Source organism: Girardinichthys multiradiatus, chromosome 9 (genome assembly GCF_021462225.1).
Source record: "Girardinichthys multiradiatus isolate DD_20200921_A chromosome 9, DD_fGirMul_XY1, whole genome shotgun sequence".
In the NCBI taxonomy this organism is placed as follows: Eukaryota; Metazoa; Chordata; class Actinopteri; order Cyprinodontiformes; family Goodeidae; genus Girardinichthys; species Girardinichthys multiradiatus.
Window position 1 is genome coordinate 2,380,781 of NC_061802.1, and position 26,107 is coordinate 2,406,887.

The 26,107-nt window shown below is 41.2% G+C and overlaps 1 protein-coding gene across 4 annotated transcripts in view; it reads right to left on the reverse strand.

Annotated features, from left to right (window-relative positions):
- Window positions 1-26,107, reverse strand: part of LOC124873782 — a 164,744-nt gene that overhangs the window by 34,726 nt on the left and 103,911 nt on the right. For 3 of the 4 annotated variants that reach the window (XR_007039622.1, XM_047374743.1, XM_047374742.1), the window contains exon 3: window positions 17,693-17,775. The exons of the other annotated variant lie outside the window; for it this stretch is intronic. The gene's annotated coding sequence lies outside the window, so the exon portion shown is untranslated. The remainder of the gene's footprint in view (window positions 1-17,692; window positions 17,776-26,107) is intronic. 4 annotated transcript variants of the gene reach the window in all.

Below are 26,107 nucleotides of genomic sequence, written 5' to 3' on the forward strand. Positions count from 1 at the left end.
TCTACTGTTATGCTGATGATACTCAGCTTTATTTATTCCTAAATACGGATGAATCCAACCAGTTATATAGACTACAGGCATGTCTTGAGACATAAAAACTTACATGACCTGTTTTTTACCTTTAAATTTAGATGAGACAGACGTTTTTGTCTTTGGACCATTTGTTATATTATATATATATTAGTATATATGTTATATATTTTATTTATTATATATTGTCATTTAAATGTAACCTTTATTTAAGCAGGTAAAGTCTCATATCCAGATCTCTTTTACAAGTGGGAGCTGACCAAGAGGTCAAAACCCCAAGTTCTATTAATTGCAAGAAAAAAAAACTAAAAAACATAAAGAAAAAAATCTGATTGTTCCATATGTGTCGGGGGAGGATTTTGGGTCGGACCAAAGTGCAGACAAAAGCTCGGTAGCCGCATCATAGTTTATTCACCAAAGGCAAAAATGTAACAAAACACTGCAGGTATAAATCAAAGTCAAAATCCAAAGCTTACAAAACACTGTAGGTACTAATGGCAAAAACGTAGCATAAGTCTCCAAGCGAAGCATAAACAAAGCATAGTCATAGTAGTGAAAGGGGTATTGACAAACACAAGGAACCAGCAACGAACAGAGACACCAAACCAACTAATATACTGGGGAAAGACAAAGGCAAGGAATCAAGGGAACTGAGAACAGGTGAAACAAATACCAATCCATAACTAAACACAGAGATACTAAATAAGAATCCAAGGGTGAAATAATAATAATATTAATAATAATAATAATAATACCACAAAAAGTAATAAGAAAGCAACCACAAAAGAAACTAAGAGTTAGAGGAATACAATACAATACATACTAGGAAATGATAGAGGGAGGAAAAGGAACTAATAAACATGAAGCCCAATCCAAAATGGAAACAACTAAACAAAAGTTAACACAAAGCCACAAGCAAAGTCCAAAAATGTCATATCCTGACAATATGTTCCTAACAGAGCACTTCGTTCTCAGACTGCAGGTTTACTGGTGGTTCCTAGAGTCTCTAGAAGTAGAATGGGAGGCAGATCCTTTAGTTATCAGGCTCCTCTCCTGTGGAACCAGCTCCCAGTTTTAGTCCGTGAGGCAGACACCCTGTCTACTTTTAAGGCTTAAAACTTTCCTTTTTGATAAAGCTTATAGTTAGAGTGGTTTAGGTTATCCTGAGCTATCTCTGTAGTTATGCTGCTATAGGCTTAGGCTGCTGGAGGACATAATGACCACTTTCACTCTCTCTGCTACATTCTCATACTACTCTCCAAGAGTTATCTGTATCTCTGGCTGCCATTATTAATATTTAAGATAATCCTGGCACTAGTGGCCTTTATTGAACAGTAATTTGACAGTAATGAGGGTGGAGGAAAAAAATAACAAAAGCAGCAAATGGCCCAAGACCAGAAGTTTAACCTGGCACAGCTGGGTTTAGGCACATGGTGCAACTGCTCTAGCAACTGAGTCACCCACCTTCTGCACCAATTAACTTTACGTACTATTTTCTCCCATGGAGAATACTGCTGTGCTCTTCTGTATCTCTTTTCATTTCTCTCAACCCACCGTCGGTCACAGCCAATGGTTGCTCTTTCTGAGCCTTGTTGAGGTTAAGCAGGAGATTCCTCCCTGTTAAAGGGAAATGTTCTTCTGAGATGTTGCCACTTTAGATATTCCTGCAAAGTCAATGACTGAAGGCAATCCTTTGGGGATGACACTTATTTAAACTGGCATCATATGATTAAATGACCTTGATTGTATTATAATTAGGACTGAATTGGACCACACATAATAAGATATTTATCAGGCTATATAATAGGACTGTATGGAATGAATTAAAATTGGACCAAATTGGATTATGTATTTCTGGATCTGATTTAGACTTGTTTCTTCTTCAGACAAAATCTGTTGAGAATTTGCACCATGTAAATAAACAGATTTAAATTCAATTTGTTCAGTGAACTGAAATGGTGCCGAAGAAGATCTGACTAGATGTTGACACCCTGAATTTTACTTGCTGAGGTTTTAGAAACACTATAAATAACAGCTAGTCCAGACTCATCCTTGTTTTCTGAGTTTCCAATGCTCTGCAGACTTTATGTTGTTTTTCCTAAGCCACTGATCAGCTTGGTGTCTGAGTCACTGCAGCTTTTAATGCAGTGTCAGAGATCATGTGCGTCTGCGTGTGAAAAGAATATCAAATATGGATTATCTCCATGAAGAGGATGCAGGGTGCTTCATCACTTATTAAAGAGCTTCATTCTGGATCTCTGAGATGAAAGCAGACGACCTCGGAGACGCTGCAGCAGCCGGCTCAGTCAACCTTCAGCACCAATCAATAAAAAAGTTCTTCAACTTTTGACTCAAGCACGATTCAATAGGAGACATTGATGAAGTAAACAAAGACAGCAGAACAATGTTTCTGTCCAGAGGTGAAACCCAAACTTTCTCTTTCTGTTTTCAGTTCCCGACTGCTCGTCCTGAATTATAGATAAACGCTGAAACAGACTGGGTGCCAGCTCCTTTTTACATAAAACATTGATGGTGTCTGCAGTTAGAACCTGGCAGGTTGATGGTGTGAGTCTTTATTCTGAACCAAAGGATAAAGCTAAACTGAAACAACAACCTTTTGGGCTCTGACCTCATGACCTTTACTTTTACTCTATAAAACCTAACCAAAACTTCATCATCCAGTACCTAAATCAGCCGCCGCTGTCAGGATTGTTTTATTGTCCAGCAGAAATAGCGTCCCTCTAGTTTTTTTGGCTGAAAATATTTATGTTTAGCATTATTTTTGTCTCAAATTAAAATTTATCGAACATTGATCAAACAAATTACACCCAATTAATATTAGGGCTAATTAACTGGATTAATCAATTATTGAAATAATCGTCAACTAATGTAGTAATCAAATGTTAAATGGAGTATACAGATTCTAAAACATGTCATTTGCTGAAAGAACAACCCACTCAAAGCAGTACTTAGGATAAAATTGTAAAACAATATGTACATTTAGCATTTAATATTAAAAATCTTCTCTGTATGTAAATATGTTCTATCCAGAACTCCTCAAGTGGCAAAGTTTCAGCTTCACTTGGTTCAAATTGGTTCAAATAAAAATGTTCCTATTAGTCACCTTGCTCTCCAATTATTAATTGATTAAACGAAAAAATAGTCAACAGATTTATTGATTAGCAAAATAAACATTAGTTGCAGCCCTAATTAATATCAACTAGAAAAGCACTAGAGACTCTTAATTCACATAGTTAAGAATTTTGACACTTTAATCATTTAAATTTTAATCACACCAGACATGTCAAGTTTAGAGCAGGGTTGTAAGATCCAAAGCTTTGAACGTCTCATGGAGCACAGTTCAACCCATAATCTCCTAATGGAAGAGTAGGGATGGCACAACTACAAAACTACCATCTAAAGGGAAAACGACCTTCTAAACTGAAAGGTCAGTAGACAGGAGCTTAACCAGAAAAGCAGCCAGGACCTCTATGGTAACTTTGGAGGAGTTGCAGAGATCCACAGCTCAGGTGGGAGAATCTGCTGACAAACTTTAAGGTCGGTACATGCTCTGCAAGAACAGAGAAATTTGTTCCTTGACTCGAGGTGGCTACAAGAACAAGTTCAGACCAAATGAGAAGTTCTTATTGTCTGTCCCACTGCAGCATTAGTCAGTGTAGATTGCAACCACAGGCACATCAAGGTTCTGACCAATCACATGATGTTTTTGGTACACCACACAAGAAAAAATGTTCGACCCAAAATATCCGCCCAGAAAAGGAAGCACGAACTCCCAAACCAGAGAAGCAAGAATGGGACATTTGTTTTTTCCTCCTGGCAGCTCTGGAAGAGTATTGGTCTTTAGTCACAGAGTCCACAAATCTAGACTTTATGGAAGAGTTGCAAAAGAAAAGCTATTGTTTAGAGACAGTCATGAGAAATCCTGTTTGCAGTTTGGACCCAGCAAACATATGGAAGAAGCTGCTCTAGTCAGATGAAACCAAAATTGAACACTAATACTAATTCTACACAATATTGCTACAGCGAAGATAAAACATTTGAAATAAACTTTCAAATATTATCCAAGCTTCCTACAGGTTTATCAGAAGTTTACTGGTGTCTCAGGAGTTTGTTTCCAGTATTAACTTTGTAAAAACAGCTGAATCAAGTTCAACCAGAATTAAGAAATGGAAAGAAATCATTTAGACATATGAAATTCCCACATTTCTATGTCCCACGTTGCCTCCTGCAGATTATCTCTGGATGAATAAGAGGACTCTGACTGAGGTCAAATGATCGCTAATTGCTGCTCAGTTGGTGACATTAAACAAGTGAAAGCTGCTGTAAAAGCAGAGCAGTTGCTTTACTTTGTGCAGAAAAGAGGTGTTCAATTTTCCCCTTCAGGACAGGAGTTGTCTGCATGTGGTCAGGATGTTACCACATATGTGCACAACTTTTCTTTTAACCATGTTACACTCATAATTAAAGCAGAAGTACCTACAGGGACATATTTGATCTATGTGAGGAAGATGATGTGCAGAAATGGTACCAGGATTTTCTGATGGAGGATGAAGAACATTGACACCTTTTTAGTTAGAATATGACACTGGTTTCCATCCAGACAGAACAGACTCGGAGGTCTGCCGTCTTCTGAAGGTGACTTTAAATCCCATTTGTCTCATATTATTTCAGATAGAGGTGAATATTAAATAACAACAAGGCAAGTAAATCTGGACCATCCATCCGTTAGCAATAAGAAACCAACATTCCTGAACTTCTCCAAAGCAAGAAGAGATTCATCCGGCATTTGAAGCAACATTTTCCACTTCATCGGTTTTATTTTTGGAAACTGTTTACTGTGGAAATATCTGTCCTGAACCCGCAGTGAATGTTTGTATTTATTACTACGGCTGTGGAAAGGTAAGTGGATAAAGATGGGATTCTGAACACAGATGAAGGAGGAAGAGGAAGAGAGGGACATCTGTGGTTATCTGCAGGATCTGAAAGGATGCCAGAGATGAGGTCAAAGCAGTCTGCTGAACACAAGCAGCGACCATCAGGCTGATTTATGTTTGTTTCACTCATTTTAAAGTGAGATCATCAGAATATGCTGAATTTACTTGTTTTCATGTTTAGGTTTTCTTTTGACGTCACATCATCCTGAGCAGCATCAGAGCCCATCACACGCTGCTTCAGTTTCCCTCACTCCTGAAGCTCACCGTTAATGATGCATTTTATGCATTATGGCCCATTTGAGCGAGCATTTCCTTCGTCTCATCCACATTACAATTTCCTCCTGCTGAACGGATTTATGAGGAGGAGCAAAAAGCACAAACGGCTCCCAGAATGACGTCTTCACATGAAAACATGAATCCAGTTTAATTAGCTGGCCGACTGACTCCAGCAAGAGATAAATTACAATTATTTAAGCTTTTATGAGCTTTTCATTTAAACCCGAAGCTTATTTTACCGGTAACTGATTTCATTAGAAGGGATTTTAAAAAAAAGGCAAACATGCTGTAATACTTCCACAGCATAACAAGAGAAAAACCTTCACTGTTGAAATATCGGGACCCTCCTGCAGCTCAAACTGTCAGAGGTAGACTTTTATCTGCTATTAATTCAGAAGAAATTGTTGTGTCATTAAACATTTTTATTGTATCATTTACATTAGTCCTAGCAGATTAATACTGATTCGTTTGCATGGATCCCAATCCATGCAAACGGGTGTGACTTTATTTTTTGGGTGCAGCATGCAGCCAATCACATGTAAAGACAGACTAGCATAGACCAAATATTAAACCAAAAAAAGAAACGAGTGAAAATCAGACGAGCAGCAGCAGCTGGCTACAGTTTAACATACTGGAAACAGCACAGTTTATAATGCAGAGTTTATAAAATAAAAATGTCCTTCAGAGAGAGGTCGGCAACCAACCTGCACACACCTGTTCTTACCAGCATACAAACCATTCATAATTGCTAAATGATGCTAAAATAGAAGCTAAATGATGATCCACTGGGGAGCTGAAAGAGCTGGTTCTCCTCAGGGAGCCAAGTCAAAAGAGCAAAATCTTTACAAAGAGCCGGACCGCCCATCATTGGGTCACAATAGGCAATCCTGGCCGATCCCAACCTGCATTGAGAACAAGCTTAACTTTGGGCTGAGAGAAGAACTGTCCGGCCCCCTAAAAGCACCTCTGGTGCCCCACACCACTATAGCCCCTGAACACACCTTGAGGGACATGGTAAAAAATCTTTCTCTAGAACCAGAAAACACAGGAGCAGCCTTTCATTTCTGCCTCCTTCATTTCTGCTAAAATAAGCTGTAAAACATGTCTTGTTTTGTGTGGAATAGTAGAGAAAATGTTGCTTTAGTTGCGTATTAAGATGAAAACAAGATGGCCTTGGATGCTTTCAGCCTGTTGAAAACAATTTGCCACCTTGGTATATGAGCGGAGGCCTACCTGGGAGTTTGATGGTGAAAGCCCGGAGGCAGAATCCACAAAGCCTTCCAAGGTCAAGAGCTGCTCACACTGACCAATTTAAGAGTAAAATTCAACTGAATAAAAGTCTGGCTGAAGGGCTTCGTGCTTCGTACTGATCAGCCCACTCGGTGGGCAGCTGTTCTCACAGTTGCCCAGAGGTAAAGAAATCAACTCATTACTCATTCACAGGGAGCTGAGTCAGGAGGCAGAAACTGTGGATTTAAAAACAGAATTATACGAGCTGAAAAACAAGAAATCCCTGCAGAACACTGGAGGAACGGAGCAAGAAGCTGGGACAGGAAAACACAGGAGGACACACAAAGCGATGCATGTTCTACATCTTTAATATATCTCCAACCTGAACGTCAAAGATGTTCTACTCTGCTTAAGATCTGCCTGCAGCCATAAACCCCACCATCTTAAAACACAGAAACCAAACAGAACCATAATTAATGTTCTAGTTGAGTCTTTGAAGGATAACAACTGTTCTTAAAGCTGACAATTACAAAGAAAATAATTTTTTATTCAACACTTTAGTACTTTTATGGTTTCAACAGTCATGAGGAGTTTTTTTGCTTGGCCAGATCACAAAGACATCCAGAACCATCCAGTTGTAAACTCCTCCTCCACTGGTCACCTCGATAAATACAATGAAGCATGCTGCAGATATGATCAATACAGGGACCTTCAGAACAACTGGGAGTATGACCTTGAAAGAAAAATTCAATTGGTGGCAATAACTGCACTGAACTGAAGGTGTGGGCTGATTTGGATGAAATTTGGTCCACCTGCAGACCAGTGATGGGGATGAAATGGATTTGATTTGCTTGTTCGGTAACGAAGCAGTTCAATAAATGAGAAGCTCCATCTTCACAAGCTAAAGTAAAGCAGCTGAAATGTTTCTATAAACTTTAAGCCACTTATTAAACCAGCAGTAGGCATAAACCCCAACTCTGGCTGAATTTACATGGAATCCATCCATAAAACCTAAAATAAAAAGCCTAAAATAACTTGATGATTGATTATTACACAGAAGATGGATTTAAAAGGTTCAACACGGTCACCAGTCCAGATATGAGAGGAAAAACTATTACAATGGTTTGGAGCAGCTGCTGCAAAAACCTGATCACCTTTACGTTTTCGTTTGGATCATGTAGGAGAAGATGGTGGGCTGACCCGGGAGCTCTCAGTGAACTGTAGATGGTGAGAAGATCACATAAATATCAGAATCAGTATCAGAATCAGCTTTATTGCCAAGTTCGTACATACAAACAAGGAATTTGACTCTGGTACACTTTGTTCTTTTGTTCTGTTTTTGCATTACAGAATATACATATTTACAATGTACAATATATAATAAAAAGGTGCATTTGCAACATCTGTATGCTGTTGTTTTGTACTCTATTAAATGTTCATCAGAGAAACAGTCTGGAGGAAGAAACTGTCTCTGTGGCGGCTGGTTTTAGTAAACAGTGCTCTGTAGCGCCACCTGAAGGTAAAACTCTGAACAGTTTATGTGCAGGGTATGTGGGGTCTGCAGAGATGTTAGCAGCTCTTTTCCTGACCCTTGACCTGTATAAGTCCTGGATGGAGGGAAGGTCAGCTCTGATTATTCTCTCTGCAGACCTGATTATTCGTTGCAGTCTGGACCTGTCCTGTTCTGTGGATGATCCAAACCACACTGAGATGGATGAAGACAGGACAGACTGAATGATGGCAGTGGAGAAGATGACCAGCAGCTCCTGTGGAAGGTTGAACTTCTTGAGTTGCCTCAGGAAGTACAGTCTCTGTTGGACCTTCTTCAGAACAGTGTCTATGTGTGAAGACCATCTCAGGTCCTCAGAGATGGTGGTTCCTAAGAACCTGAAGTGGTCCACGGCCGATACAGTGTTGTTGAGGATGGTGAGGGGGGTGTATGGGGGTGGTGTTCTCCGAAAGTCCACCACCATTTCCACAGTCTTGAGTGAAATATCACAGGTCCAGAGCATCTAAGTTCTTAAAAGTAGTCTGTTGGACCTTGAATTAATTCTAAAATGGACCAGTAGCCAGGAGAAAGCAGCTGATGTGTGTTCATGTTTTCAGTACCTGCATAGTATAGTACTACACAGCATCTTCATGCGTCGTATTCCCCACTGTTAGCGACTGCTGGCAGAGCGCATCTAGCAGCATGGTGAAGTGGTGAGAGGGGCAGCGTTTTATGGTGTTACAGGATAAACAGCACTGAATAAACAAGTGAGCGAACTGAAAGGCATTTTATGTGAGCAACATTTGTTCCTACTCAATGTTACAGAGCTAACGTTTAAAAACTAAAGCCAGACCCCACTTGAACTTTTCTAGACGTGATAGCATCCTGACAGTGTTGTCATGACAACTGTTTTCTTTTTGCTGCCTCCTATTCATCATACAGCAGTGCTCAGACTGGATGGTGATGCAGGGTAGGAAAAAATGCAAACTAATGTGGAGGATGTAGTCCCACAACATCACTAAAATAAAATGACTGTAGGGGCTGTTAAGCTAAACCAAGAAAACAAGAGATATTCAAATCAAAACTGGACCACATCCTGGGTCCGGGGGCTGTTTGCCCCTCTGAGGTATCAGTACCCGGCCCTGGGAGTATAGAGTGCCCCCCATCAAATATGGGGCCTATTTTCACTCCGTCACTGTCCCTGTCGGTGGCTGGTGAGTCAAAATAAGAGCGTGTTGGCTCTGTTAACGTAGTTAATATAGGAACAAGTTTGCATCCTCGCTGTTAAATCGGCACTTTAAAGCAGTAATATATATAAAACATTTTAGCTGCACAGGTAACTTTTTCTGGATAAATAAATGTGTTCTTCACCAACTTTTATCAAAAAAGACTGATCCACACTAAAATGTTTTTCTTTGCACACATTCTGACATCGCAAAATGTTTTAAGACATAAATAAATGAAATAAATGCAACATGATAAAATATCTCTGGAGGACTGAGAGACAACAGCTACATTTATTTCTGTTATAGTAAGATGTCTTAACAGAGTTTCAGCAACAAAACCAGGTAAATCTGGAGCAGAAGAAAGAACCTGAGGACCTAGAGTCAACACTTATTATCTGGAGTCCGTTTGTTTCTGTTTCTCAGGTTAGGTGTCGGAGCAGCTCTGATTTATTCTCTTTCTCCTCCCCATGCATGTTAGGAACGTTCAGCCAACATGTGTTTAAGACATCAGCTCAAAGCTTCGTATTGTGCTAACGCTGCGGTTCCGATGTGCCTCGGGCTAGTTCAGGTGATTTCTGCAGCGGAAACAAGACAGCTGAGAGGAAGAGGAGGTAGCAGACAGAGACACGGCACATTGATATTCACAGCCTGCTTTCAGCTCAGCTCAGCCCAGCCATCCGTCCTCGCCTCATATTCTTTACATCACATTTGTCCTTTAGGGCAGAAACGTCTCACATTCAGCAGGTGGAAGTGAACACCTCTGCTCTCAGGAGAACTGAACTGTTTGCCTGCTGGATGATCCAAAAACAAGCTTTTATAATTACTACACAGAACAAATGCATGTATAATTTGGATTTTATCACATTGTTTAATGCATTGTTACAACTCTGCATCATACGTTTGCAGGTTTATCGATAGCTGTGGAGAAGAGAGTCAATTATTCATTAGCTGCTCACTTCTCTGATGTTTCATCCGTTTTTCTCAAAGCAGAATCCTGTTGTCAGTTTTTCACTCAAAGGCAAGATGCAAAAGTGATCCCTGAAACTCTCTCCAGGCATATTAACTTCGAACTGGACCAGCTGGTTTTTCTTGTAGATTGAAATGAAAGCAAGGTTAAAACTGTTCTATAGAGAGAGCAGAGCTGCTGCGATAAACACAGAGAGTTTAGGATCAACATACTTCATGCAGACAACAGATGCACATATTTCCTCCAAAAGGCAAGTCGTCAGGACTGTTACACATTTACTGCAGAGCCTGACCCGTTATACCGCTCTGAATGTCTCAAATGGCACCTGTCACTGTTTTAATAACTTGTTCCCTTTCTGACCGTCTTCAGGCCTGCAGCTCATGATAGTTATATTTCCATGTCCAAATCAAGAAATATGAAAACAGCATAAAAAACAAACATTACAATTGGATCGCTGAACTTGGGCTCCAGTTCGCAACACAAAGTCAGCCCATAACAAAGGCAGCGATAAAGTCAGGAGTTTGGTTGATAAAGTGAAGATTTATTTGCTGAGGAGCAGGAAGTCGGGATGTTGTCTAAGAGCAGTAGATTAGACACTTACATGCAACGTAAAAGCTCTCTGTTGTGAGTTCAGCATGCTAATTTCACCACACTGATGAATGTTTGCCTGTAACAAAAACTGGAATTTGAAACAATGACATTCTGGGAGCGATCAGGTAGATGTTGCCATTTCTGCTCCTATTCTGACCAGCATTGTTACTCTGATGCCCACAAATGTCAGAACTCACATATCAACCAGCCATGCAGAGAAGATACAAGTCTCACGTTTCTCCAAATAATCAGTCCATGTCTTACTAGTGAGGATTTAACTGTACTATAGTAATGTAAGAATCTAAAAAATACTGGACACAGCACTCAATCCTCAATCCAACTCAATCCTTCTTCACCTAGCTTTGATGTTTGGGTCTAAAAATGACTTAAAGCTCATCCTAAACATGTGCTGGATGGAAGGACCACTCAGCCTTCAGCTGCCAAACCATTCCCTCTCCCCGGCCCCCCGACTAAACACAGCACACAACAAACGCCCCTCCGGCTCATTTTAGGCGCCGCGGCTCCTCTACACTTGGTATGGTACTGGTACTGGTTGTGTTTCCATGGACCCACTGACAGCTGAAGCTCCACCTCCAGCCATTAGTGTAGTGCACTGTGCCACTTATTAGTCAAATTAACGTAATCTGCACGAATTTATAAAAAATAAAGAAATACATAGACAAATAAAAACATAAATAAACTAAATACTAATAATGTTTGTATTATTTTATATGCCATGTGTGTGTGTGGTTGGGCCAGACAAGAGAAGCAGAGAGGAGAGACGCTGCTGTCTGGATGGTGAAGCTCCATAATTTGCCTGAAGAAGTTAACATTTTGGACTTTATGAGGAAAGTCTGGTCTGAGCCTTGGCAATAACGAGGACCAGGACTTTAAAGCCCAGAACCGTGGACTTCTGGTGAAGTTAGTTTTAGGTTGGATGTTGGATCTTCGTGCTCCGTGGATTCAGCGGGTCTTCCTCCCGTTTAATCCGATGCAGGCAGTCTGATTACTGGCAGCTGCCCTCTGCCTGCTCTCTCCTCCTGCAGACGCTGGTTCTCTGAAGGACCGTCAATAAATGTCAGAACCAAACCTGCTGTTTCATGGTGGTTTTGTTTTGTGTGTTTTGGGGGAAATGTTTGTGCGTCTGAACAGCTGATTTTATGTGTGATCCGCTGGTTTAGGATGTTATTAAATGTAGCGCCCCCTACCTGCGTGTAATTCAGAAAGCTGATGTGTCCTTTTTCTTTTCTTTCAGCCTTCAGGCTGGTTTATGATTAGTAAATAGTAAAATTATATTTGGGTTTGACCCGCTCCGGCCATTGCGGTCCTTAATGTTATTGTAGTCTTTTCCCTGCACTACCTCGGGGAAAACCTTCTCATTTCTCCTGGTCCCGTGGCCAATCAGTGAACAGCAGTCTGTTCACGTCACATGTAGTCCCGGATCAGACCCGGTCAGACCTGCTCAGGAGCAGAGACCAGAACACTAGGTACCGGTATGGAAAAAAACAGTAATGGAAATGTTTACAAAGCGAGCGCAGTGGAGTCAAGTAGAGCCAAATCGAGCCAGTGGAAAAGGGGCAAAACATAAACAAACTGGGCTTCCACCCAGTAACAAGTGCCCACTGGAACAGGCTTGCCCTATTCCACAGCAGCACACTCAGCACCTAACAATCACAAAGATTGTTTCCAGTGGCCTCTTGGTACAACCGACTGCTCCATACATTTTGCTCAAGATGAGAACCAGGTGCCCAAGATTTGCCTGGATCTCCAGTTGAGCGGTCTCACCTTTGGGAGGAAAGCAGGTGTTCTATCATCTCCATGCATCACAGTCGCTCCACATGAATCAGTCAGCTCTGCTTCTGCTCATTCTTCCATGGTGTGACCAGCAGCCTCCAACATACCAAATGTTTTTACTTGAAGAGATGTACCTTTCTGTCTCAGGTTTTACACAGCTTCCTTTTTCCTTTTAGGTATGAAGAACTGCAACAGGTTCTTTTATAATGGAGTTGTCTTGAATACTAAACAAATGTTACGTCATTACAGACACTTTTTAGGAATTTTTAAGGTTTTCCAGTTAACTTCTTTATCCCAGTGGAAGGTATCAGTGATGCACTTATGAAATGGAATAAGAGTAACAGATAATGACTGGATGATAGAACTGTACTTGTATGTGTCTCCATAATTAGTCAGTAAACTGAACCATAAAAAATACACCCCACTGAAAGCTGAGCATTCAGTCAGCTCTAATTCCATTATACAACGGTGGTTTTTGTGTGTGTGTTGCCCTCTTGTTGACCCCGTACAGCAGGATTACACTGAATGTTAAGCTGCCACGTCCTCCCACCGAGACAGAGACAGGGCATGACTTCATGATTAACCCTCCACAATGTTTATGAATTCATGCAACAACACACACATCCAATATTTATTCATGTCAAACTTTGTCTGTAAGCATCTAATGAATTTAATATTGGGTTAAATAATATAAGATTAACATGAGTGGATTTTGAAAATCCACATCTGAGCAGCACCGGGTTCAGAGTTAAACTCAGTCAGTAAAAGTTCTGGTTCTCTTGGATGATGAAAAGTCTTTATGATTCATTTCTCAACAGCTGCAGATTCCAAGATCATCAGTTCAGACAATCAAGCAGAAGTAAAGGTTTTTCAGATGTGTCACCGCTTTGCTAAAGCCTGAAAGAAGACCCAAACTGATCCACCCCCCCACCCTAAGATGAACCACCAAGGTTCAGGTCTGCCCTGAACTGGACACTGGTGAAACATCAGTGTCACGGTCCAAAATGAAGCCAGTTATAAATCATCATGGAGTGACCTTCATGTATGGAGAAGTCAAAAGCCTCCTGAAGAAAGGATTTATGGTCAAACAAGGCAAAGATTGAGCTTTTTGGCCACAATGACAAGAAGAATGTTTGAGGGAGTCAATGTGAGGCTTTCAACCTGAGGAACACTATAGCAGCTATCACACACGGTGGTGGTGGCATCATGTTGTGGGACTGTGTGATATTGAGGGATTGTACATAGTGGGTGTTATAATGAAGGAAGATGACTACCATCAAATTCCTCAAATTCACGTCACATCAAGTCAGGCAGTAGAGACAATTCAGCTTTGTGAGGAGTAATTTAGGTCTATGTGTCTAGCCTCGCTTCAAGGCTTTTGCTTCACTTCTGCAGCCTGATTTCTGTTGTTTATGGATGGGAGACGGAGCAAAGATGATCAGAGAAGCTGCAGCTTTGAGCTTCTCTCTCCGACCATCCTGCAGCCAAGTCCCTGAAAGAAGAGAGATGAGTTTCCTACTTGAGATTTAAGATTTTGTCAGGTAGTGTGCTTAAACAGAATCAAGATTAAAGAGGAACATCGTGGTGGGTTAATTACCTTAAGGCCAAAATAATGCAGGACAACCTGTATTTATTCAGATTTTATGGCTGTAAAGCTGCAAATGTGCAATGATTGAATGATTTCGTCCAAGACAACTCCAGCTTCAGTATTTGGCAGGGAGTCAGTACTACTGTGGGTTTCCAAAAACAGTTTAAAAAAGAAAGAACATATTATGGGAAATCCCATCTTCACTGACTTGAACAAGGGATGGGACATCATGTTGTGCCAGTCCCACAACATGATAGTACCACCACCATGCTTAATAGTTGCTGCAGTGTAAAAAGGACAGCTAAAGCATTACATACATAGACATCTGTTGATGGAGTTATTATTTTATGTGAATGACAGCAGCTGTTGTGGAAATCCAGCTGTTATTAAATTCAGAGAATAAAACAGATGAAGTTGAGCCGTGACCTCGGTTCAGAATATTTAGGTAGTGAACTATGAACATGAATCAATTCATTTTAACCTGGCTGAACTGACATAAGAACCATTTCTTGAGGATAAACTGGCATGCACAGCAGGTAACTGTGATCTGATCCCTCAGGAACATGCAGAGAACTGTGAACTCCAGGATGCATGTTAGAACCTGGTCTGACTGCAGCCAGAATCATGCTCAGGGTGATCAAACAAAGACTGAGGGGAGGACATGGCCCGTGTGAACAAACAGGGATTTAAACAGTCAGAACCCTCCTTGGCCTCGTTTCCAGATGGAGAGATCCGTGTGTTTAAGGTGTTTGAATTCCTGCCAAGCTGCATGGATGGTTTTCGTGCTTTGGGATGAGACCAGCTCATAACAGAAGCAGACAGAGGAGGGGAGACTGTGAATGATCATGTCTGAGAGTTCATAAATCTCCTTCTGTTTCAATTCAACCATTTCTGAACTGGTGGAGCAGGCAGAGCCCCTCAGCAGAGCCCGGCACTCAGGTAGAGTACCGCTCGTATATTCATAGTCCATTTGGCAAACAGACTCAGAGGGCAGCTCTCCTGAGAGGCTGCAGCCTCAACCCTCTTTTGAAGTTAACATACAGCCAACAGGCACAGCGCTGACTTCTGACCTGTGCTAATGCTGTCTGAGGGGGAGGTAATGGGTGAGAAAAATGCTCACACATGAACCTGACCTCTGGGTTTCGGCCTGCCTCTCCTCCTTGGAGGACATTCATCAGACAAAGAGTCTGAGTGAGACGAACCGTCACCATGCGCCATGACATCCGTCATCGGTCCAAATGTCTCAATGTTGGCATTCAGGAAGGCTGACTTTTAAATAACACTTGGACTGATTCACACATTTCTTATATAACAAGAGGGAAACAGGAAGCGTTTAGCAATTTATCTAAAACCAGCTGGAAAATACTAAAAGAAAAACTAATTGAGAGAATCTAAATCAGACTCAGACTGCGTCAAAGATCCAAATCCCCCTGAAATATCCCAGCTGTATTCCACAGAAACAAACTGGTTCCAGGTCTCAGGGCTGTTCACATTTTCCCATATTTGTAAAACTCAAGAGTTTCCTAAAGGAAGCTCAGCCAGTTATAAAGAGCATTCAAAATAGACACAGACAGACAGACAGACAGACAGACAAGTTTCAGGAGTTCTGTTTTCCAGTTTAGGTCTGGTGACCTTCAGCTGTTGCTGGAGCAGGTAAGACTAACAGTTAGCACAGTTAGCGTGGTTTGCAGAGTTTGTGCAAACTCTAACTGTAAAACAAGCTTTCTCTGCATGTTTGTCCTATTAAGTTTATACAGTCATACACAAACCGGATTATGTGTTCTGATGAGGTTCGTTTGACAGATTAAAAGAACCTTTTTTACCTAAAAAGTAGATAGTGTTGCGCTATAAAAGAAAATCTAACAGTGTCAATATTATTCGTAAATATTGTGATGATATCAATCATGATAAATCATATTTGTCTGTCTTCATCTTTTCTCTCTTTCTCATCTGTGCTTTCATCACCCTGTGACCTTCAGCCATTTCTGTCTGGTCTGAGACTGCGCATCTGGTTAAATGCGAGCATGCAAAATGCATGTTCATCAGACTTAGAACATGTTAGCCAACAATAATTTTTTCCAAACAGTCCTTTGCGATCCAAATATTACTCATACTGATATGGGAATGATGATATACAGGTGTTGGACAATGAAAGTGAAACACCTGTCATTTTAGTGTGGGAGGTTTCATGGCTAAATTGGACCAGCCTGGTAGCCAGTCTTCATTGATTGCACATTGCACCAGTAAGAGCAGAGTGTAAAGGTTCAATTAGCAGGGTAAGAGCACAGTTTTACTCAAAATATTGAAATGCACACAACATTATTGGTGACATACCAGAGTTCAAAAGAGGACAAATTGTTGGTGCACGTCTTGCTGGCGCATCTGGGACCAAGACAGCAAGTCTTTGTGATGTATCAAGAGCCACAGTATCCAGGGTAATGTCAGCATACCACCAAGAAGGACAAACCACATCCAACAGGATTAACTGTGGACGCAAGAGGAAGCTGTCTGAAAGGGATGTTCAGGTGCTAACCCGGATTGTATCCAAAAAACATAAAACCATAGCTGCCCAAATCACGGCAAAATTAAATGTGCACCTCAACTCTCCTGTTTCCACCAGAACTGTCCGCCGGGAGCTCCACAGGGTCAATATACACGGCCGGGCTGCTATAGCCAAACCTTTGGTCACTCATGCCAATGCCAAACGTCAGTTTCAATGGTGTAAGGAGCCCAAATCTTGGGCTGTGCACAATGTGAAACATGTATTGTTCTCTGATGAGTCCACCTTTACTGTTTTCCCCACATCCGGGAGAGTTACGGTGTGGAGAAGCCCCAAAGAAGCGTACCACCCAGACTGTTGCATGCCCAGAGTGAAGCATGAGTGTGGATCAGTGATGGTTTGGGCTGCCATATCATGGCATTCCCTTGGCCCAATACTTGTGCTAGATGGGCGCGTCACTGCCAAGGACTACCGAATCATTCTTGAGGACCATGTGCATCCAAGGGTTCAAACATTGTATCCTGAAGGCGGTGCCGTGTATCAGGATGACAATGCACCAATACACACAGCAAGACTGGTGAAAGATTGGTTTGATGAACATGAAAGTGAAGTTGAACATCTCCCATGGCCTGCATAATCACCAGATCTAAATATTATTGAGCCACTTTGGGGTGTTTTGGAGGAGCGAGTCAGGAAACGTTTTCCTCCACCAGTATCACGTAGTGACCTGGCCACTATCCTGCAAGAAGAATGGTTTCAAATCCCTCTGACCACTGTGCAGGACTTGTATATGTCATTCCCAAGACGAATTGACGCTGTATTGGCCGCAAAAGGAGGCCCTACACCATACTAATAAGTTATTGTGGTCTAAAACCAGGTGTTTCAGTTTCATTGTCCAACCCCTGTATTTGCAATATGTTGATTAGACCAACTTTAACCCAACAGATCAGGCAAAAGTCTGTATTTTCGGCACATTTCAGAAACCAGACATTTTTGTTGCAGTTTTTGGTGCAACACAGAAGGAAGATAAATTATTTTCATCCTACCTGGTGCTGACTCTATCTCAAGACCTCCAAATGCAGCGAGAGCTTCTAAGATCCTTATGTGAAGCTTCTGAATCCCCTCGGCCCTGGTAAAAAACACCATAAACGAGACCTTAATGTAGCACCCTTACTGCTAGGCAGGGGTATGTAGGCTACTGGGCCAATTCTAGATTCGCTAGTGGTGAAGATAAGGTTATAAGAACCAGGATCAGAACAATTTAAATGTAAGCCGGCAGTTTAATTAATACAAAAGATAAGACAAACAGTTAACAAATAATTCCAAGCATGCTAATTTGCATATGGTACCTTAGAACACTCTATGTTATATTTCTCCTTATTTTGTATTAAGGATTTAAATAAAAGGAGTTTAAACTCAAATATAGTCCTGGTCTAATTTTTATTTCTATTTTGTTTAATGACCGGTCATCTAGCCTAATTTTGGGTAATAATTTGATTCTGTATGCTTAATTTTAGGATTAAACTGATCTTCAGATTCACACAATCTACCCAAATGACTTCTCTTTAGATCAACAGTGACACTTTAAATTATCTTTACAGTTATCCTCTAAAGCTCTGTCACAATACAAAAGTTTCAAATAAAATCAACATAACTTGCAAAACAACAATAGAACAATGTTTCCATGGTCTTTAGTTTAACAAAGACTTTAAATGTTCATCAGCAGTGTGTGCTAGATTTTACACACTTCCCCTTTAAAGTTCAGTCAACTCAGAAGAACTCCAATCCCTACCACGACCTTGGTGTAGCAGTCTAACAACATAGACAGGGAGATCATTGGACTGTTTAACCACGACATAAATGTCAGACTCCCACTTGTCAGCCAACTTATGCTTGCCTCTAAGGCGGACACTTCTGACAAGAAGTCTGTCACCTTCTTTTAAGGTGGAGTTGATGACACGTTTGTTGAATCTGGCCTTATTGCGACCAGCTGATTTCTTTGCCATTTCTGTAGCTATCTTATAGCTTGACTGAAGGTTTGACTTTAGGTCACGAACATACTGTGAGTGGGAACCTGATGGGTGGTCAACCGGCAGACCAAAGGCTAGATCCACAGGGAGTCGAGGCTGTCGACCAAACATAAGTTCGTATGGGGCAAAACCTGTTACCTCATTCTTGGTACAATTGTAGGCATGTACCAAGGGGCGGACATGCTCACGCCAATGATCGTTTTTATGGTTCTCCATTGTACCAAGCATGTTGAGGAGAGTTCTATTAAAACGCTCGACAGGGTTCCCCCTTGGATGGTACGGCGTAGTTCGAACTTTTCCAAACCAGCTAGATGAAAGAGCTCTTTAATTGTATGGGACTCAAAGTCTGGACCCTGGTCACTATGAAGTCTCTCTGGGAATCCATAGCGTGAAATGAAATTTTCCCAGAGGCACTTCGCAACTATGCGTGCTTTTTGGTTCGGGGTTGGTATTGCAAGTGCATACTTCGGGAAATGGTGTGCAATCACTAATATATCTTTAGTGTTGCTTGAGTCTGGCTCTAGAGTAAGAAAATCTATGCACACCAACTCAAGTGGGCGAGTGACCACAATGTTCACGAGTGGAGCAGCTTTCTCTGGTAAGGCTTTGCGAAATGTACAGCGGCCGCAGGTCTTAACTTTGAGTTCTATGTCGACTGACATTTTGGGCCAATAAAATTGTTTCCTCACAAGATCTAGTGTCCTCTCTACACCCATATGCCCCATGTCATCATGTAAACTTTGTAGAACTAGGGGTCTCAACTCTTGGGGTAGCACGAGCTGATACTGTACTTGTGCACTCTCTTGCCTGGAACGATAGAGGACACCATTCCTGATGACTAACCTGTTCCACTCTCGTAATAACAGGAAATGTTTGGGAAGTTCCCTTTTTGCAGTTGGTGGAATTTTTACTACTGACTCGATCTGACAAATCACTTCTCGAATGGTGGTATCAGCATGTTGTTTTTCTTTTAGATCTGATGATGTGAAATGGGAAATGACTGGTAGGCCACCAAACTGCTCCTCATTTTCATAACTCTGTGGAACAGCTTGTGGATGCTGAGCAAGGGACAGAACTAAAGAGCGATTAGCTGTGGGCTCTGTTGGTTCGTCTTCTGTGGGCTGACAGACAAAGTGCTTTTCACAAATGGCTTGGATTGTGTTCTGTTTGACAAGGTTTGGGTGATTTACCTCAGGTAAGTGCATCTGTGTGAACTGTTGTATCCTCTCCAACTCTTTTTTGGACAATGCATCATCAGGTTTTGCGTTGTGTGGTCGTCTGGACAGCCCATCCACGTCTTAATTTTGTTTCCCGGCTCTATACTGCAGTTGGAAGTTGATTGTGGACAGAGCTGACAACCATCAGTAACTCGTAGCGTCGCATTTTGCAGTGGTAAGTATATATGTCAGAGGATTACTATCCGTAATCACAACGAAAGGGCTTCCATAAAGGTAATCCTGAAATGTATCTGTGACTGCCCATTTAAGAGCAAGGAACTCTAATTTATGCGCAGGGTATTTTGCTTCGCACGGTGACAAGCCACGACTTGCATAGGCAATGACACGTTTTTGACCTTGTTGTGTTTGGTAGAGAGCGACCCCTAATCCTAAAGCACTCGCGTCTGTGTGCAAAATATAAGGTTGTTTAGGGTCAGCAAATCCGAATACTGGAGCACTTGTTAGATTTTCGATGATCACGTCAAATGCTGTTTGACACTCCGTTGTCCACCTCGTTCCAAAGGGTTCTTTAGGACAATGGTATTTGTCTGTGTTAATATTTGTGTTTACCTTTTTTCGTAGAGGTGGGTATCCAGCGGTAAGTTGGTTGAGGGGTCTCATGATTTTGGGATAGTCCTTTATGAACCTACGATATTAGCCACAAAATCCTAAGAACGCTCTGAGTTCTTTTAAATTGTTCGGTTTTGGCCAGGTTTTGAGTGAGGAGATTCTGTCAGTATCCGTTTCAATTCCCCTCTCTGAAATGATGTGACCGAGGTATTTGACTGAGCTCTGAAAAAAATGACACTTTTCGGGTGAGAGCTTAAGGCCATATTCCTTTAGACGAGTGAGGACTCTTAAGAGAGGTGCTTTGTGTTCCTCTAATGTTGAGGAAAACATAATTAGCTCATCAAGGAACACAAGTACTTGTTTTAAGTTCAGGTTCCCCATTCAGCGCTCCATAAGCCTCTGGAATGTGCTGGGGGCATTCGTGATCCCTTGAGGCATTGTGTTGAATTCAAAGAATCCAAGAGGACACACAAATGCAGTTTTCTGCTTATCCGACTCCTCCATCTCTATCTGGTAGAAACCGGATTTCAGGTCCAAGACAGAGAACAATTTGGATCCATTCAAAGCTGAGAAAGATTCCTCAAGGTTCGGTAAGGCATAAGAGTCTTTTATCGTCTGAAGATTTAACTTCCTATAATCGACGCATAGTCTGATGTCACCATTTCTTTTCCTAACAATGACTATCGGGGAAGAAAACTGAGACTCAGATTCGCGGACGACTTCTGCACCAAGGAGCGGCTGCAGGTGATTACGTACTGCCTCTATGTCTCGTGGGTGTATGGGCCTCGCCCTATGTTTGAAAGGTGTGTGGTCGCTAAGCGTGATGTGATGCTTTATCTTATCAGTGCGCCCGAAATCAAGTTCGTGTTGGGCGAACACTTCTGGCATTGAATTTAACTTGTCAGTTACTCTTTCTTTCCACTCACTAGAGATCGGAGAATTATTAAAGTCAAATTCGAGTTTTGAACTGTCAGAGCCGGAAGAGAGCTTTGTTGGATTTTTGGCTGGCTGGACGCTTTGAATAGCATGTATTTCTGCTATCACCGTCCTTGGAGCGAGTGTGACTGCATGTTCTGATTCATTTTTGAGAATGACTGGTATACATTGTGAGAACCTGGATGGTACGGCTGCTAATCCATCAGTGACGAAGAGGCCACCAGGTAAAGAGGTTGATATTGGTGCCTCAACTGTCACCCATTTTTCAAAGTATGGCATTCGACAAGTTACTGACCCTTAAAAGACTTTTGTTTGCCCAGCTCCAATGATTTCGAAGTCAGTACTGTGTAGCCTAACCTCTCCCAAGCTAGAGTCAATAGAATCATTTTTTCTAGCTGCCAGTGTTTTAAGAAGAACTCTATAGCCATAAGGGAGGGAATACTGGTCTTTAAGATGAAGAGTCTGCTCGTACTGCTCATAGAGGAGGTCTAAAGTATTAGTGCCTATAATCAGTGAGGGCAAGTTGGAACTTACATTGGGAATAACTAAAGTTAGAGTCGGCACCTCAATGTCAACACCTAATGAGGTTTTCGGAAAAGTTATTGTGGTCTCGATGTAACCGAGATAGGGAACATTTTGACCGTTGGCCTTTTCTACTTCTAATAGGTTATTCAAGCTATGAATAGGTAAATGAGACAGATTTCCTTCATAAAAAGATTGAGAGACGGTTGTTACTTGCGAGCCTAAATCTAACAGGCAGCTGCACGTGTGATCACTGATAGTTACCTGTGCCATTTGTTTTTCTTTTAACTGTTTTCTCTTAAAGGCCACAAGAGGAGAATTTGGTTCATTTTTGCACTGGGGTCGTATATGCCCATCCTCACCACACCTAAAGCAGTACCAGGGCTTTGGATGATTGCTTGAGTAGTTGTCTGCTTTTTGATCTGAGGAATGCGGCTTCCGAGCTTTGAAGCTTTCAGAGTGAGATTTTTGTTTGGCCAAATTAGAAGCTTGTGACTTACGCCTTGGATTTTCCAAGTCCCTTTTGTGTTTTAGTGATGCAAGGTGTGATTGTTTGTATTGTATTGGTAGCGTGCTAACACTTTTGGTTTTGAGACATTTAAATGCCATTTCATATGTGACATTTTAGTAGTTCGCCTTCTCTCTGCAGTTCGGAGCAGGAGAAGTTCCGCAAAGGTAGGTGTTTTTTTTTTTTTTTGTTCTAGCTGAAGTTCTGCTATCAAATCATTGTCCCAACATCCTCTTATGAACTGTTTTAAAAGTTGTTTGTCCAGTTCTAAAGCAGAAACACCTCCCCTTGTGAGTGTTGTATTCAACATTACTTGAAGTCGCTGGAGGTATGATGAAGGTTCTTCACCATGGTTTTGCATTGTATTTAAATACTTGGCAAAAATATCATCTCCATCCTCGACTGTGCCAAAAGCAGAATCAAGAATCTCTATATATGCAGCTGGGGGTGACTCAGCAGGTAAGTGCTTCACCAAATCAACTGCTGGTGAAGAAAGGCTTTCAAGGAGCCTTCTGGACTTATATGGATCAGGTTGTTTAGTGTCTTTGATAAGGAGATCAACTCTAGAACGCCAACTGTCAAAGTCTACTTCGTTGTTTGGACGGGGACAACGTCCAGAAAACAGTCTAAGTCTGAAGGGAGTGTTCACCTGTGCATTAAGCTCTTCAGTTCTTAATATGTGCTCCACTATTACCTTTTGAAGCTCTGGTGGATTAACGTCAGACGGTTTTAGAGTGGGGATCTCCGCACTAATCGGAGGTTGTGGTAAGAGAGGGCTCTTAACAGAGGGTTGGATTAGTTGTTGTGGGAGGTCACCAAACTGTAGGGCCTCTTGTACATGGACTGGTGTTAGGCTGAGAGGGTTACGTAAATTAGGGTCTTGTGGTAAGTCTGAGTCCTCACAGTCACCTTGGCTCTCATCACTGTGTCAGCAGCTTTACTTATGGGGGTAAGCTCAGTTTTCAACACATCTATGAAACATTTACCCGTCTGTTTGGCTATGTCTCTTAACTCAGTCAGATAGGTCTGTGTAGCAGTCTTGGTAACAGCTAGAGCATAAACATTACTCAAAGCTTCAACGAGGTAAAATATATCAGGCTTACCTTTAGGTGAGAATCAGTATGGCAGTAGGATCGAGAGTGATTGTAAAGCTGTGCCATACGTGTATTCAACAATGGCCTGCTTGCCAACGCCTGGGTCAAGGGACAGGTACCACAGTATGAATGGAGCCATGCCTCTTAAGGAAATCATAGCGCTCCTCATCAGTATCAGAATCAGTTAGACCAGTTTCTAAGAGTGAATTTGGTATCTTTACATTGCTCTTCTGCACGGCTTCCATAACTACTTTAATTTTAATGTTCTCAGGTCCTTTAAAACAGGTCCTGGTTGGCTCGCCAAATTGTAGCACCCTTACTGCTAGGCAGGGGTATGTAGGCTACTGGGCCAATTCTAGATTCGCTAGTGGTGAAGATAAGGTAATAAGAACCAGGATCAGAACAATTTAATTGTAAGCCGGCAGTTTAATTAATACAAAAGATAAGACAAACAGTTAACAAATAATTCCAAGCATGCTAATTTGCATATGGTACCTTAGAACACTCTATGTTATATTTCTCCTTATTCTGTATTAAGGATTTAAATAAAAGGAGTTTAAACTCAAATATATTCCTGGTCTAATTTTTATTTCTATTTTGTTTAATGACCGGTCATCTAGCCTAATTTTGGGTAATAATTTGATTCTGTATGCTTAATTTTAGGATTAAACTGATCTTCAGATTCACACAATCTACCCAAATGACTTCTCTTTAGATCAACAGTGACACTTTAAATTATCTTTACAGTTATCCTCTAAAGCTCTGTCACAATACAAAAGTTTCAAATAAAATCAACATAACTTGCAAAACAACAATAGAACAATGTTTCCATGGTCTTTAGTTTAACAAAGACTTTAAATGTTCATCAGCAGTGTGTGTTAGGTTTTACACACTTCCCCTTTAAAGTTCAGTCAACTCAGAAGAACTCCAATCCCTACCACGACCTTGGTGTAGCAGTGAGCTTAGAGTAAAGATGGACCGTGTTGGGTCCTGATGATGGTCCTAGGAATCATGGGTTGGCTCGCCACTGGACTCTCCGAAGTTTCAGACCAAAATCCAAAGTCTTCTCAGGGGGAAATAAAACCTGGCCAAAGTTCGTCCTATTAAGAGTTTTAGTCTTTTTCCAGTTCACGCTCCTCCCTCAGTAAGAAAAGGATTAAGAGTCCTATGGAAACGTTTAATTATCCTCCAACTTCGTCGTGCTAGCAGCTACTTTGTAGCGCGTTGCTCATCAGCTCTCCGGCAGCGAGATGCTGTCAAAGCAGAGCTTCGTGGGTGAGGGAGGGGCGCTCTTGGAAAACTTTATTGACAACCAAGCAGTTTACAACATTGCTTTTAAATAGAAAATAAGACCCATGAACCATTTATGAGGGCATCTACACTTAACTATCATAATGTGTGTATATATATATATATATATATATATATATATATATATATATATATATTATTTGTTTTTTGTTTTTTTTTACTTTTCCCAGTAATCTTTAATAAAAAAACATTTTCACGTATTTATCAACTACCTATGTACTGTTAAACCATCAAAATTTTCTGACTTTTTGACAAGGGTTACATTAAACTTTAGGACACTTAAAGACTTTAAGCACATCAGGATGGTTCAGTCAGACTGTCTCCTGTTTATTTCATGTAGTTTCAGAAGACATTTCCACAGAAATCTTCAGTTTCCAGAAAAGGTCACATTCTAGCTGAGTTCTGGAGCAAACAGGATAGTGTGCTAGAACATTGCCGTCCTGCTCATTATCTGTTTGTCATCAGACCTAAACTAAACCCACAAACTCTTATAGTTTCTGACTAAAACAAATTTAATCTGCAGACCAGCAGATTACCATACACATGGGCTGAGAAGCTACTCATCAAGAAATAATGATAATGAGTCCCTACCCTAACAGCAGCACCTTCAAGCTGGAGGAGACAAATGTTTTCTAGACAAAAACTTTTCAAAGGAGACAAAAATTGGGCTTTTTGTCATCGTGGACAAAAAGTGTGTTTGGAAAAGTCAATGTGAGGTTTTCAAGCCTACGAATGCTGGACCAACTGTCAAGCATAGTGGTGGTAGCATCATACTGTGGGGCTGCCACTGGTACTATCACCTCTAAATACTTCAAAGTCACCTGAAATCAACAGCTAGAGGTTGAAACGTGGACACAGCTGTCCAGCTGGACCATGATCCTACCCAGACACATCCAAACAGGCCAACCCAAAAGCCCTAACCCAAACTATACCTAATGGTCCAAACAAATCCTCAAAGCCTCAAATCAACATGAAATTCCTGATGATTAAGCTGATAGAGGAGCTGAAGGTGGTTGGATGAAAAATAAACCACTCCACCGCTGATCCAACCAACACCAGATCTACTGGCCCTTAAATGCTTTAGAACCAACAACCCAAAGACCCATTCTGATTCACCCTGAAGAGATAAAAAGATGGATGAAGTTTAACTGTCCATGATAAACTTTATTTTAAATCATTATGGAACTTTGAAGAGTTTAAACCCATCCAGTGGGATAAATATATGAAGACTAACATCATGTTGTAGATCAGGTTATTACAACATGAACTTTTT